This window comes from Vigna umbellata, chromosome 2 (genome assembly GCF_029865625.1).
Source record: "Vigna umbellata cultivar VRB3 chromosome 2, Vumbellata_1.0, whole genome shotgun sequence".
Classification (NCBI taxonomy): Eukaryota; Viridiplantae; Streptophyta; class Magnoliopsida; order Fabales; family Fabaceae; genus Vigna; species Vigna umbellata.
The window spans coordinates 26,801,599-26,815,217 of NC_142166.1; positions in this window are offsets into that span (position 1 = coordinate 26,801,599).

Below are 13,619 nucleotides of genomic sequence, written 5' to 3' on the forward strand. Positions count from 1 at the left end.
CCCTATTCTGCAAGAGTACCGCTCAGCGGTAAAGTACCGCTCAGCGGTACTTTCGTGAAGTGCTCTTCTCCTTCTTTTCTTAACCTACGTGCCTCCTAGACATGCCCCTCACTGGCTCCCTGCAATTCAATGTTCAAAATGCTTATGCAAACCCTAACTAAAACAAACAAACAGAAATATTCAATCAACTGGGTTGCCTCCCAGGTAGCGCTTGTTTAACGTCACGAGCCTGACCCAAAATCCACCAACACCCATCAGTAGGTGTTACAGCCATTGTATCCTTTAGTAGATACTTAACCAACTAGCATCCTTCAGTAGATGCTATATCCAACCAAATAAATACAAAAATAATGTTCACAAATTACAAATTACAAAACCAAATCAAAAGTTTTTAAATTCACTGGGTTGCCTCCCAGCAAGCGCTCTTTTAATGTCATTAGCTTGACCCAATAAAGTTCAAGTTCCATCTTCTTTGTAATTGATGTTGTTATTCCACCAACTCCTCAGCTGTTTCCTTTGAACTGTTTTGGTTCTTCTAGAACATGGAGACTCTATCTCTATCATCTCCTTCTCTTTAAAGCCCTTCACAACCCACAACTTGTTCTTGATTCTAACAGGTGTGCCAAGTTGGAGTCTTCTTTTCTTCCAGTCTCTAGGAATTTCTTCTCCTCTTCCAATCTCTTCTACCTTGGGTACCTGAAACAACAAACAATGGTTACCTGAAACCTCAAGATTTTCATCTTTACGGCTAGTCATGGGTGCATCTCGAAATGCAGCTTTATAACTAGCTTCTTCCTCCTTTGCTTGCATCTCATCTTTGAAAATATCTACCACCACTCTCTCCTCTCTATCCTGGAGCACCACTATACCTTCATTTACATCTATGATAGCCCTGGCCGTTTTCATAAACGGTCTTCCAAGTATGATAGGTATCTTCTCAGTCTCCATCTTCATCACCACAAAGTCTGCCAAGAACTGAAGTTTGCCAACACAAACTATAATGTCCTCTACAATCCCACATGGCTCCTTTGAAGATCCATCGGCCATTACTATTTTAATCTTTGCATGTTTCATTTTAACTTTGCCGATTTGCTCCAGTAAAGAATAAGGTATCAAGTTAACACTTGAACCTAAATCAAGGAGAGCTTTCTTTACCTTTTTCTTCCCTATAGTACAAGGGATAGAAAAACTACCTGGATCTGACGCTTTAGGAGGGAATGACGCTTTCTTAACAGTTATACACTCTTTTGCCTCATCATCTCTACGTCTCTTCTTTGTAGAAATTTCTTCATCAGATTTTGTGTAAACTGCAATTTTCTGTAAAATCTGTTCCCAAGGTGCTTTATTATCCACCATTCTGAATAATTCTGTGAAATCCATTTGTTTCTCTTGATTTATTGGAAAAGGAAAATTATTTTTGCTCTCTATTTCTCTTCTTTCTTCTGTTTCTCCTTCTTCTAACTCAATTATCTCTTCATTCACACTCTTTACCACTTTGCACTCTTCTCTAGGGTTAACCTCAGTATTAGCCCCAAAATTTCTATTTGGCCTTTCTTCCAATTGCTTGGTAATCTGACCCATTTGAATCTCCAAATTCTTTATAGCAGCTTCAGTGCTCTTTTGAGAAGATTCGGTTTTCTGTATGAATTGCTGAAGAGTTTCTTCCAACCTTGTTGATTTTTCATTAAGCATAGATAACTGTTGCCAAAAGGTTGGTTGCTGCTTATTATATTGATTTGCTTGCCCAGTTTGTCCTTGACCAATGCTTGGATGTGGTTTCCACCCTTGATTGTAATTCCCTTGACGGTATGGAAATTGATTAGCCATGAAATTAACATCCTCCAAGGCCTCCACTGGAAAAGCACATTGACCATTGATATGATCACCTCCACATAATTCGCACAACTGAGTTTGCACCTGTGCAGCAGTTTTCAACTCTTTAGGTAATTGTGCAAGAGTTTTAGTCAGAGTCTCCAGCTGTTGAGTTAGAATTTTATTTTGAGCTAGCAAGGCATCATGTGTCTGTAATTGGAGAACCCCTTTTTGTTGCATAGGAACTCCTCTTTCGCTGTTGAGCTCATTATCACTAGTAGCCATGTTGTCAATAATTTCTATAGCTTCCTCTGGAGTTTTCCATTTAATATTGCCTCCTACTGAGGCATCAAGCATCATCTTGGTTTGTGAGCCAAGCCCTCCAAGGAAAGTTAAGACTACTTCCTGTTCTTCAAAGCCATGCGTGGGTGTTTTTCTTAGCAAACTTTTGTATCTATCCCATGCATGCCCCAGTGATTCTTCCATGCCCTGCTTAAATGAAGATATCTCTTGCTTGCCTTTTGTCACCTTTGATTGTGGAAAGTACTTGTTCAAAAACTTTGTTACCACTGCTTCCCACTCTGTGAAACTTCCTTCTGGAAAAGAGTTCAACCAAAGCTTAGCATTGCCTCCCAATGAGAAAGGAAACAAACTAAGTTTGATTGCTTCGTCTGGCACCCCATTGATTTTCACTGTGTTGCAAATTTCATTAAATGTAGTCAGGTGCTCATATGGGCTTTCATGAGATAACCCATTGAATTGATTACTCTTCACCAGTTGGATCAATGCTGGTTTGACCTCCATATTGGCTGCATTGACTCTAGGTCTAGCTATGCTGTTAAAATGTTGAGGTCCAGCTACATTAGTGTAATCAGCAAGAGTTCTTCTGATATGATTATTCTCCATATTTTCTGAACCTTGTGGTGATGGTTGCAACAGAGTTTCCGGAGGAGGGAAAAGTTCTCTAGATGTTCTGATTCTTCTCCTCCGTCTACTGTCTTCTAATCCTTCAAGCAACGGTTCTGTTGTTTTCTTGCTCCTAGTTTGAATTGCCTCCTGCATACACAAGAACACAAAACCCTAGAAGATTTGGTTAGCAAAAAAAAATATAAAAGAAAATAAAGACAGAAAACAGAAAAAAATAAAATAAAATAAAAATTCGAAAATTAAAAATAAAATAAAAAAATAAGTCAAAGATAATTAATAATCACACAAATTAACCAGTTAAACCACGAGTCCCCGGCAACGGCGCCAAAAACTTGATGGACAAATTTATGAACACCAAATTATGATGTCACAAACTTGTTTTCAATCGGCAAGTATGACCGAATCGTTCAAGTAATAAAACTTGGTAAGACCAAGTATCGTTCTTCCCAAAGGACTCACGGCCTAGTTTAGTTATGTGGTTTCTTAATTAACTAAGACTTACAAACGAATTAATTGGGGTTTAAAATGCAAGACAGAAAATAAATATGTATGCATGAATTTTGATCAATGGCCAAAAAGCAAAAGATAAACACTTTCAATGAAATTTATATATGGATATGTTGTTGGGGTTCAATTTCATCTTATCCACTCTCATATATTTTAGGAATTCAACGATCAAATCACCATTGTTAATGCCACTCTCTAATGTACCTTTCCAGAAGGCTTCTCCCTAATCACGAGTTCATACAATTCCTAGCATTCCTAATGATTAGTTCATAAGTACAGGAGCTTAACGACAACCAATATAAAATTGGGAGAAATTCCCCGGATCCAGACTTCCCCGTACGTTCCCGTATCGACAAAACCAATAATCATGCATCGAATGAGTTAAACCATGCAAGCATTAAACAAAGAGGAAAAACCCTAACTAATGATGAAAGAAAGCATAAGTCTTAATTAAAAGATGTAAAAACAGATTCCATATATGAGAGTTTCACAAGACTACATTGATTCCCCAACAAACATAAAGAGGTTAGTTCACCATATTCATGGTGAACCTAGATGAATTACAATGAAAGAATGAAAGAATAAACCCTAAAAAGGTGAAGCGGAAGCCTCAGCATCCAAGATCCTCCTTCAAAGGGGTGGTAGAGAGAGTGTTTGCCTCGTTCCAGCCAGAGATGCCTAACCCTAGGAAACCCTAAAGCTTATGTATCATTCGTAAATTACAAAAAGTCAAGTCCAAGCCCATTAAAGTGTCGCTCAGCGGTAAACTACCGCTCAGCGGTGATTGCGTGACTTGTTTTCTCCCCTCAGCGGCCAATTTGCCCCTCAGCGGACCTCCCGCAAACTCCTGAGTGCCGCTCAGCGGTAAACTGCCGCTGAGCGGTGACTTCGGCTTCTCCTTTTTGCACTTTTTATTGTCTTTTCTGATTTCATCTCTCTCCTTCTTCACTTCTTTTACCAAATTCACCTTAAAACCTGCACAAAAACATTGAAATCAAGCATAAACCTGTCCAACTCTCTTATTTCTAAAAATATACAGAAAAACATGATTTCAAGCTAATTTCTAAGTGTGAAGGTTGCTTTTAGTGTTTATTTTAATCATGAAAATAACAGTTTTTCAACTGTTATCAGTCATGCATGGGATAGATACAAAAGCTTGCTACGAAAATCACCCACGCATGGATTTGATGAAGTGGAAGTAGTCCTTACCTTCCTTGGAGGTCTTGGTTCACAAACCAAGATGATGCTTGATGCCTCAGCAGGAGGAAACATTAAATGGAAAACTCCAGAGGAAGCAACAGAAATTATTGAAAATATGGCTACTAGTGATAATGAGCTCAACAGTGAAAGAGGAGCTCCTATGCAAAAAAAAAAGAAGTCAATTACAGACAAATGATGCCTTGCTAGCACAAAATAAAATTCTAATTCAATAGCTGGAGACTCTTACTAAAACACTTGCACAATTGCCTAAAGAGTTGAAAACTGCTGCACAGGTACAATCTCAGTTGTGTGAATTATGTGGAGGCGACCATATCAATGGTCAATGTGCCTTTCCAGCAGAAGCCATGGAGGATGTGAATTACATGACCAATCAATACCGTCAAGGGAACTACAATCAAGGGTGGAAACCACACCCAAGCATTGGTCAAGGGCAAACTGGGCAAGCTGGTCAATTTAATAAGCAACAGCAGCAACCCACCTTATGGCAGCAGATTTCTATGCTTAATGAAAGGTCCATGAGGATGGAAGACACTCTTAATAATTTCATACAGAAAACTGAGTCTACCCAAAAGAGCACTAAAGTTGCTATCAAGAATTTGGAGATTCAGATGGGGCAGATCACCAAGCAGGTGGAAGAAAGGCCAAATAGAAATTTTGGGGCTAATACTGAGGTTAACCCCAGAGAAGAATGCAAGGTGGTAGAGAGTGCTAAAAATGAGATAGTTGAGTTAGACAAAGGAGAAACAGAAGAGAAAAGAGAAATAGAGAGCAAAAATACTTCTCCTTTTCCAATACATCAAGGGAAACAACTGGATTTCACAGAATTATTCAAGATGGTGGATAATGATGCACCTTGGGAGCAGATTCTACAACAAATTACGGTTTACACTAAATCTGATGAAGACGTCTCTACAAAGAAAAGACGTAGAGATGATGAGGCAAAGAAGTGTAAAACTGTTAAAAAGGAGCCATTCCCTCCAAAAGCAACAAATCCAGGAGGCTTTTCTATCCCTTGTACCATAGGGAAGAAAAGGATTAAAAAAGCTCTTCTTGATTTAGGTTCAAGTGTTAACTTGATACCTTACTCTTTACTGGAGCAAATCAGCGATGTTAATATGAAACCTGTAAAGGTTAATTTAGTAATGGCCGATGGATCTTCAAAGGAACCATGTGGGATTGTAGAGGACATCATAGTTTGTGTTGGAAAACTCCAGTTCTTGGCAGACTTTGTGGTGATGAAGATGGAGACAGAAAAGATACCTATCATTCTTGGAAGACCGTTTATGAAAACGGCCAAAGCTATCATTGATGTAAACGAAGGTATAGTGGTGCTCCAGGACCGAGAGGAGAGAGTTGTTGTAGATGTCTTTAAAGATGAGACACAAACACAGGAGGAAGAAGCTAGTTATAAAGCTGCATTTCAAGATGCACACATGACTAGCCATAAAGATGAAAAGCCCAAGGTTACAGGTAACCATTGTTTGTTGTTTCAGGTGCATAAAGGAGAACAGATTGGAAGAGGAGGAAAAGTTCCTGATGACTGGAATAAAGGAAGACCCCAACTTGGTACACTTGTGAGAATCAAAAACAAGTTGTGGGTTGTGAAAGGCTATAAAGAGAAGGAGATGATAGAGATAGAGTCTCCACATTCTAGAAAAATCAAAGCAGTACACAGGAAACAACTGATGAGTTGGTGGGACAAGAACGGGACAAGAACATCAACTATGAAGAAGGAATTTGAACTTTACTGGGTCAAGCTAATGAGGTTAAAAGAGCGCTTGCTGGGAGGCAACCCAGTGATTTAAAAACTTTTGATTTTGTTTTGTAACTTTTAATTTGTGGACATTATTTTTGTAAATACTTTATTGGATATAGAATCTACTGAAGGATGCTAGGTGGTTAAGTATCTACTGAAGGATACTAAGTTTGTAACACCTACTGATGGGTGTTGGTAAGTCTGTAACACCTACTGATGGGTGTTGGTAAGAAAATTCTGCACCTACTAATGGGTGTTGGTAAGATTGTAACACCTACTGATGGGTGTTGGTGGATTTTGGGTCAGGCTCGTGACGTTAAACAAGCGCTACACGGAAGGCAACCCAGTTGATTTATTGTTTTTGTTTGTTTCATTGTAGTAGTATAATATTGTTGTGCATAAGTAACCTGAGAATTGAATTGCAGGGAACCAGTGAGGGGCATGTTTAGGAGGCACGTAGGTTAAGAAAAGAAGGAGAAGAGCACTTCACGAAAGTGCCGCTGAGCGGTACTATCGCAAAGTGGGCTTTAGTTTCCCCTTAGCGGGACCCGAGCCCATTACGGTATTTTTATACCCTAAGCTGCGCATAAGCTTTTATTTTCAGGCTCTTCTCTGCACACTCACTCACACATACCTTTTCCAAGGTTCTCCACATCTTTTCCCTCTTCCCTCTTGAGAAAATCTTTCTTTCACTCACTTGCTCACTAGTTTTGCATCTAAGTTTGGGGTTGCGAGAGAGCATCATTGAAGGGGATGATTTCTTCATTGTGGTACTAATGCTTAACAATGTATCTTTTGGTTTTGTGAATTATGTTTGATGTAGGGATGGCCTCCTCATCAGGCAAAGAGAATCAAGACTATAAGATCCAAGAAGAAGGAGGATACAGAGGACAACTCAGATTGAGGAGGAGCTGAGATAGCATTTACTGATGAATGCTATCATGAACTTATGCTTTTGTTGGTTTAAATGTTCTGAACTTATTTACTTTTGTTTTAGATTAAGGTTGATGTACTCTATTGGAAACCTGGTTTGTTAGGATGGTTTGCTATTGACTGTGATTGTGTGATAAGTAATGCTTGATGATGATTATTGATTGATTGATGTTGAGATAGATGTGCACATTAAATGCTTATACAGGTGACTCACAAGCTTTGTGAACAAATGCAGGATATTATGATTGTGATTGTGAGATTAAGCAGGATGTGTATGTCAAATGTGAATGAGCCTATTTGTGAGGTTTTGAGCTCCAGAGTTTTAATTGATTGAATGCTATTACTTTGAAAGCATGAATGATTTTGCCCAGGTTTTCTATGATTGAACCAATTGCTTGTTTTGCATCATATGATCAAGGCCGTTTGTTGGAACCCTTTTTATTGGCCAAATTCATGAAGTTAGCCCACTAAAAGAGAACACTTTGTGTTCTATCCTTTGAACCCTTAGCCTTGAACATAAATTGAAAACCCTTGTTGAAAAGCTTTACCTTGAGTTAAGTAGAAAATCTTTTGTGGTATTGTTAAATGTTCAAGTTTGGGGTTGTTGGGAAAGCATGAAAAAGAAAAAGGAAAAGCATTAGGCTAAAAGTTAAGAATAAGAATGTGAAAAGAAAAGAGAAGAAAAAGCAAAGCTCAATGTAAAAGGAAGTTGGGAAAAATAAGAATAATTGTGTTGTTATGATTCTCTTAACTCAAGGATTTTGTGATCCAGAAAAACCAATTTTCTTGTTAGCCCAGCCACATTATAAGCCATTGAAAAGTCCTTGTGATGATGCATGCTTGTAAATGTTTTGATTGTGGTTAAATGAAAGGCAAAGTTGATTCATGTGACATTGTGGTAGTGGAGTGAATGAGTGATTGCCTCTTATACACTTGTGTGTGAGTGAAACACTTTACCTGGTGAGGAAGTATTCCATGAGCACATGAACATCCATGCTTAATTGATTGATCATTCATGAAAAATAGCATTTGTTTGATATTAACTGACTTTGTGAACACTAAAGCATGTGCACATCTTGATTGAAATCTTGGTCAAAAGTTTGATTGAAGTCTTTGCTTATCTTGAAAAGAAATTTTTGAATGAGTGAACCATCATATGAATTGGTAGAAGATTGAGTTACATCTTGTTTGCTTGAGGACAGGAAAGTTCTAAGTTTGGGGTTGTGATAACAGTTGAAAAACTGTTATTTTCATGCTTGAAATTGATACTAAAAGCAACCTTTAACACTTAGAAACTAGCTTGAAATCATGCTTTTATTCATATTTTCAGAAATAAGAGAGCTGGACAGGTTTATGCTTGATTTCCGTGTTTTTTGTGCAGGTTTTAAGGTGAATTTGGTGAAAGAAGTGAAGAAGGAGAGAGATGAAAACAGAAAATGCATCAAAAAGTGCAAAAGGAGAAGCCGCAACTGCCGCTCAGCGGCAGTTTACCGCTGAGCGGCACTCAGAAGCTCACGGGGGATCAGCTGATGGGCAAAATGGCCGCTGAGGGGAAGAAACCAACTCACGCACTTACCGCTGAGCGGTACTTTACCGCTGAGCGGCACACTTATGGGCTTGGGCCTAAATTTTTTGTAATTTTAGAATAGTATATAAGCTTTAGGACATCCTAGGGTTTGTATCTTTGGCAGAAACGAAGGAAACACTCTCTCTTCCACCCCTTTGAAGGAGGATCTTGGATGCTCAGGCTACCTCTTCACCTTTCTAGGGTTTTATCTTTGATTCTTTCATTATTATTCATCTAGTTTCACCATGAATATGGTGAACTAAACCTTGTATTGTTGTTGGGGAATCAATGTAGTCTTGTGAAACTCTCATATATGGAATTTGTTTTTACATCTTATATTTAAGACCTATGCTTTCTTTCATCATTAGTTAGGGTTTTTCCTCTTTGCTCAATGCTTGCTTCGTTTAACTCATTTAATGCATGATTAGTGATTTTGTCGATACGGGAACGTACGGGGAAGTCTAGATCCGGGGAATTTCTCCCAATAGTATATTGGTTGCCGTTAAGCTCCTGCACTAAAAGAACTAATTATTAGGAATGTTAGGAATCGTATGAACTCGTAATTAGGGATAGGCCTTCTTGCAAGGTAATTTAGAGAGTGGCATTAACAATGATGAAAAGAATGTTGAATTCCTAAAGTATATGAGAGTGGATAAGATGAAATTGATAACCCCAACACATACTCATCCATATATTCCATTGAAGTGTTTGTATTTTGTTTTAGCCATTGATCAAATTCATGCATACATGTTTATTTTCTGTTTTGCATATTAAACTTCACTTATTTCGTTCTTAAGTCTTAAATAATCAACAAATCACATAACTAAACTAGGCCGTGAGTCCTTTGGGAGAACGATACTTGGTCTTACCGAGTTTATTACTTGATACGATTCGGTCACACTTGCCGATTGTTCAATTGTTCAACAAGTTTGTGGCACCGTTTTTCGGTGTTCATAAATTTTTCATCATGGACGAAGTGGAGGAAGTGTAGGAAGTTGACGAAGTTGAGGAAGGCGAGCAAGTGGAGGAAGTGGATGAACTGAAGGAGGTGGAGGAAGTAGATGAAGTTGACGAAGTGGAGGAAGTGGAAGAAGACGTGGACGAAGTGGAAGAAGTGGAGGAAGTGGAGGAAGTGGAGGAAGTGGACGAAGTGGAGGAAGTGGAGGAGGTGTAGGAAGTGGACGAAGTGGAGGAAGTGGAGGAAGTGGAGGAAGTGGTCGAAGTGGAGGAAGTGGAGGCAGTGGAGGAAGTGGAGGAAGTGGACCAAGTGGAGGAAGTGGAAGAAGACGTGGAGGAAGTGGAGGAAGTGGAGGATGTGGAGGATGTGGAGGAAGTGGAGGATGTGGAGGAAGTGGAGGATGTTGACAAAGTGGGCGAAGTGGAGGAAGTGGAGGAAGTGGAGGAAGGGGAGGAAGTGGAGGAAGTGGAGGAAGTGGAGGAAGTGGAGAAAGTGGAGGAAGTGGAAAAAGTGAAGGAAGTGGACAATGTGGAGGAAGTGGACGAAGTGGAAGAAGACGTGGAGGAAGTTGATGAAGGGGACGAAGTTGACGAAGTGGAAGAGGTGGATTAACAGGAGGAAGTCGAGGAAGTGGGGAAAGTGAACGAAGTGGACAAACTGGAGGAAATGGAGGAAGTTGAAGAAGTGGACAATGTGGAAGAAGACGTGGACGAAGTGGATAAAGTGGACGAGGTTGACGAAGGGGAGAAAGCTTACGAAGTTGACGATGTTCACGAAGTGGTCGAACTGGAGGAGGTGGAGGAAGTCGAGGAAGTCGACGAAGTGCAGGAATTGGACGAAGTCGACGAAGTGGATGAAGTGGATGAATTGGAGGAAGTGGAGGAAGTGGAGGAAGTGGAGGAAATGAAGGAAGTGGACGAAGTGGACAAAGTTGACGAAGTGGACGAAGGGGAAGAATTGGAGGAAGTGGAGGAAGTGGACGAAGTGGAGGAAGTGGACAAAGTAGAGCAAGTGGAGGAAGTGGAGGAAGGCGAGGAAGTGGAGGAAGTGGAGGAAGTGGAGGTAGTGGAGGAAGTGGACGAAGTTGACGAAGTGGAGGAAGGCGAGGAAGTGGACGAAGTGGAGGAAGTGGAGGAAGTGGACGAAGTGCAGGAAGTGAAGGAAGTGCACGAAGTTGACGAAGTGGTCCACTTCATCCATTTCCTCCACTTCTACTACTTCCTCCACTTCCTCCACTTCCTCCACTTCTTCCACTTCGTCCACTTCGTTCATGTCTTCTTCCGCTTCGTCCATTTCCTCCACTTTGTCCACTTCCTCCACTTCCTCCACTTCGTCCACTTTCTCCACTTCCTCAACTTCGTCCACTTCCTCCACATCCTCCACTTCCTCCATTACCTCCACTTCCTCCACTTCCTCCACTTCAACCACATCCTCCCCTTCCTCCACTTCCTCCACTTCGTCAACTTCGTCCACTTCGTCCACATCTTCTTCTACTTCGTCCACTTTGTCCACTTCCTCCACTTCCTTCAGTTTGTCCACTTCGTTCACTTCCTCCAGTTCCTCCACTTCTTCCACTTCCTCCACTTCCTCCACTTCTTCCACTTCCTCCACTTCTTCCACTTCGTCCACTTCGTCCATTTCATCAACTTTGTACACTTCGTCAACTTGGTCCACTTCATCAACTTCGTCCACTTTGTCCACGTCTTCCACTTCGTCCACGTCTTCTTCCACTTCGTCCACTTCCTCCACTTTGTCCACTTTGTCCACTTCCTCCACTTCCTCCACTTCCTCAACTTCGTCCACTTCCTCAACATCCTCCACTTCCTCCATTACCTCCACTTCCTCCACTTTGACCACATCCTCCCCTTCCTCCACTTCCTCCACTTTGTCCACTTCCTGCACTTCCTCCACTTGCTCCACTTCCTCCACTTCCTCCACTTCCACCACGTCCTCCATTTCCTCCACTTCCTCCACCTCCTCTACTTCCTCCACTTCCTCCACTTCCTCCACTTCCTCCACTTCGTCAACTTCGTCCACTTCCTCCACTGCGTCCACTTCCTCCACTACCTCCACTTCGTCCACTTGCACCACTTCCTCCACTTCGTCAACTTCCTCCAACTTTTCCATTACGCCAACTTCGTCTACTTCGTCCACTTCGTCCACTTCCTCAACTTCGTAAAGTTCGTCCACTTCCTCCACATCCTCCACTTCCACTTCATAAATTTGTCATCAAGTTTTTGGCGCCGTTGCTAGGGACTCGTGGTTTAACTAGTTCATTTGTGTGATTATTGATTATCTTTGACTTGAATTTTGAATTTTGAAATTTGAATTTCTGTTTTTATTTTCTATTTTTTTTTTTGGTTTTTATTTTATTTTATTTTATTTTATTTTATTTTATTTTCTGTTTTTATTTTTTTTTCGGTTATTATTTTATTTTTCTGTTTTTATTTTTTCTGTTTTCTATTTTATCTTCTTATCTCTGATTTTATATCTTCTTCTCTATTTTTTTGTGCTAACAAATTTTTCTAGGGACTTGTTCTCTTATGTATGCAGGAAGCAATTCGAACTAGAAGCAAAAAAACCTCGGAACCTCTTCTTGAAGGCTTAGACGAGAGTATACGGAGGAGAAGAATCCGTACATCTAGAGAAATTTTCCCTCCTCCGAAAGATCTCTTACAACCTTCACCACAAGGTTCTTACCATAGCACTGAGGAGATGGAGAATAATAATGCTAGAAGAACTCTTGCAGATTACAGTAATGTAGCTGGACCTCAGCATTTCAATAGCATAGCAAGACCGAGGGTCAATGCAGCTAATATGGAGGTGAAACTGGCATTAATCCAACTGGTTAAGAGTAACCAATTTAATGGGTTGTCTCACGAAAGCCCATAGGAGCACCTCACAACTTTTAATGAGATTTGCAATACAGTGAAGATAAATGGGGTGCCTGACGAAGCAATCAAACTTAGCCTGTTTCCATTCTCATTAGGAGGCAACGCTAAGCTTTGGTTGAACTCTTTTCCAGAAGGGAGCTTTACAGAGTAGGAAGAAGTGGTGACAAAATTCTTGAACAAATACTTTCCACAATCCAAGGTAAATAAAGGAAAGCAAGAGATTTCATCTTTCAGGCAAGGCATGGAGGAATCACTAGGTCATGCATGGGACAGATATAAAAGCCTATTAAGAAAGACTCCCACGCATGGATTTGACGAAGTGGAGGTAGTCTTAATCTTCCTTGGAGGTCTTGGTTCACAAACCAAGATGATGCTTGACGCCTCAGCTGAAGGAAATATCAAATGGAAAACTCTAGAGGAAGCTACAGAAATAATTGAAAACATGACTACTAATGATAATGAGCTGAACAGTGAAAGAGGAGCTCCTATTCAACAAAAAGGAGTTCTACAGTTGCAAACCAATAATGCCTTGCTAGCACAGAACAAGATACTAACTCAACAATTGGAGACTCTCCCAAAAACACTTGCACAACTGCCAAAAGAGTTAAAGACTGTTGCACAGGTTCAACCACAGTTGTGTGAATTATGTGGGGGGTGACCATATCAATGGTCAATGCGCCTTTCCAGCATAAGCTTTAGAGGATGTTAACTTCATGGCCAATCAATTTCCATATCGTCAGGGGAATTTCAATCAAGAGTGGAAACCACACCCAAGCATTGGTCAAGGACAAAGTGGGAAAGCTGGACAAACTGGGCAATTTAACAAGCAACAACAACAACCAACCTTATGGCAACAAATTTCTATACTTAATGAAAGATCAATAAGGATGGAAGAAACTCTTCAGCAATTCATACAGAAAATTGAATCTTCTCAAAAGAGCACTGAAGCTGCTATTAAGAACTTGGAGATTCAAATGGGTCAGATTACTAAGCAGTTGGAAGAAAGACCTGACAAAAATTTTGGGGCTAATACTGAGGTTAACC